This window comes from Porites lutea, chromosome 5 (assembly GCF_958299795.1).
Source record: "Porites lutea chromosome 5, jaPorLute2.1, whole genome shotgun sequence".
NCBI lineage: Eukaryota > Metazoa > Cnidaria > Anthozoa > Scleractinia > Poritidae > Porites > Porites lutea.
In genome coordinates this window covers 44,208,178-44,210,677 of record NC_133205.1, presented here as the reverse complement: position 1 = coordinate 44,210,677, position 2,500 = coordinate 44,208,178, and the positions used below count along the sequence as shown (strand labels likewise).

General features: G+C 48.4%; 1 non-coding gene across 1 annotated transcript; it reads left to right on the top strand.

The window, feature by feature from the left end:
- The first annotated feature begins 2,239 nt into the window (after nucleotides 1-2,239).
- LOC140939598 (5S ribosomal RNA) lies at nucleotides 2,240-2,358 on the top strand. Its single transcript, XR_012165935.1, has one exon. It is a non-coding gene; the product is annotated as a 5S ribosomal RNA (ribosomal RNA).
- Nucleotides 2,359-2,500: the final 142 nt, after the last annotated feature.

Sequence of the window (2,500 nt, the reverse complement as noted above, 5' to 3'; positions counted from 1 at the left end):
TCACTATTTACACATGTGGTAGCTCAGGACAATATCTAAGCACTAAAGATCTATTTACTAATTGATAACACATGTAATAACTCGGAATATACTAATCAGTCAATGTCCTGGAAACTTTTGCGGTTCCCCAGAGCGCAAGCGCTTACTCTTAGAGCACACATCAACATCACCAAAAGTAGACTGTTCCGGGCGATCACAATCTCGGTGTACATACTTAATAAAACGGTCATATTCAAAAGAAAACTTATCATAAATAATGTCCATAGTAAAGGAACCAAAATCAATCCGTGAAACTCCACATGAACTCTCACGATCCCTAAAGACCTTAGCATACCGGGTAATAGACGGCGGAGCAAGCACCGTAGACGATCTCGGAGCAGCAGTAGACTTAATAGGAGACTTGACATCAGAAGACTTAGTAACAGGAGATTTGACAGGAGACTCAGAAGGCACTGGAGACTTGACAGGAGACTTGGTAACAAGAGGCACGGAGACCTTGGAAGACACAACAGGCGTAACAACGGCTGAAGACACAGCGACAGAAGACTTAGGGACTGGAGACGTAACAGGAGACTTAGTAACGGGAGGCACGGAGACCTTGGCAGACAATAAGCGTAACTCAGCGACAGAAGAACTAATAGGTGGTGGCGAAGACATGGTACTAGACACAGGAGGGAGATCAGAAGTACTCCCATCAGCAGACCCAGCAGCAGGAACAGGAAGACGCGGGAAGGGACCGACAGTGCTCCCTTCAACTATAACAGCATCATCACCAGAGGCAAGAGTTTCCTCACCTTCGGAGATTGAAGAACTCAACTCGGACTCGTCAGCAGACTCAAACGTGACGTCAGGGTCGTCGTCGTCCTCCTCAACAGAGGGGCCAACCAAAACAGACAACAGAGACTTATCAGAAGAACTAAGGCGAGGTTCGCGGCACTCACGCGCAACGTGGCCCGCCTTGTGACATCGACGACATAGGCCATTTAAGGGGCACTCTTTAACACGATGACGATAAGAATGACAGATAGGGCAGGCTTGCGGCTGTCCTTGGTACCACACACGACAATCAAAGCCACGAATCCGGACAGACGACGGAACATCACTCTCCAAAGTGATCTTTACCAAACGAGTGCCGTTCAGAAGCCCCGGATAACCCAAGTGCTCCATCGCAGTCACTTCGTGCACAGTTCCATAAGAACAAAGGGCAGTCTTGACAAACGGGTTAGGAACTTCAGCGGGCAAATCCCGGACATAAACAAGACGAGAACGAGCAGACACAGGAGAAACTGGAAGACGTTGACCACGGAAGGTTATACCACTTGACATAGCTGCATCACAAGTGGTAGCGTCATTATACGTAACACGGACAAGACCATTGCGGATGAACTGCACACAGCGAACTTTCGACAGATCCACAGACTTGAGGAGCTCTGGAAGAACAACGGACTCACCAGAAGAACGATAAACTTCAGCTGGAAACTGAAGAACCAAGGTACATGGACACTCCGCAGCGTCGGGCATCACGGAAGAAGTTAAGCACCAAAAAGCGGGTACCAAAAAAAGACGGGCGACCGTAAAAAACGTACCGGTAACGCACCGTAACGTACCACACCCACCGAGAGGGCAAAAAACACTAAACTAGTGAGCTTTGGCGTTCCCTCCCGGCAGGTACTTAGCACTACTCACACAAAAAAACTCTAAAGCGACTTAAGAACTGCTTACTCGTACCACTTGATCTTAGCCAAAAGGCCGAGAAGCGATGCCCCTTTAGGTCCTCCGGACCTAGGGTGGTTGGCTCCTTCCCCATCCTAGATATGGTGGTTGCAATACTGTCGCATCCCATGATGCATCTGGCACTCTATGCGAGGACAGAGAGATATCATTGGCTCAGTCTGAGCACAGATACTCGGCCAAGCTCTTCAGGACACTACAGTGTGTATAGACAGGGATCAAATAGCGTCTACAGGGTACCCAGGCCCTAACAGCTCGGCCATTAACCCATAGGAGGACAGGGAACACGAAAACGAGGCAGACTGGGACCGCTTACTAGGCCCTAAGGGGTTTTTAAAGCCCGCCAAGCTCCGTGTAAGTGGCCGCATAAATTTATTTACAGCTACAAAGGAAGACTTCACAGCCTGTTTTGTAGGTCAGGGTTGCCTGAGGAGGGTAATGAAGTAATGCCTCGCTTACATGTTCACCATACTCGGTATAAGAAGTCAAATTTTCTCTCTTTTCTCTCGCCTACGACCATACCACAGGGAGAACACCGGTTCTCGTCTGATCACCGAAGTTAAGCCCTGTCGGGCGGGGTTAGTACTTGGATGGGTGACCGCCTGGGAATACCCCGTGTTGTAGGCTTCTTCTTTTCTTTTATTTTTCGTGGAATTTTTTCATCATTTTTGCTGTTTTACCGCTTGCTGGAATGTACGTCTGCTGTCAGTTCCAAAGTTACGCCGAATTATTCTTCGAAGTAATCAAGTTGTGGGGTCATTTTTTTCTC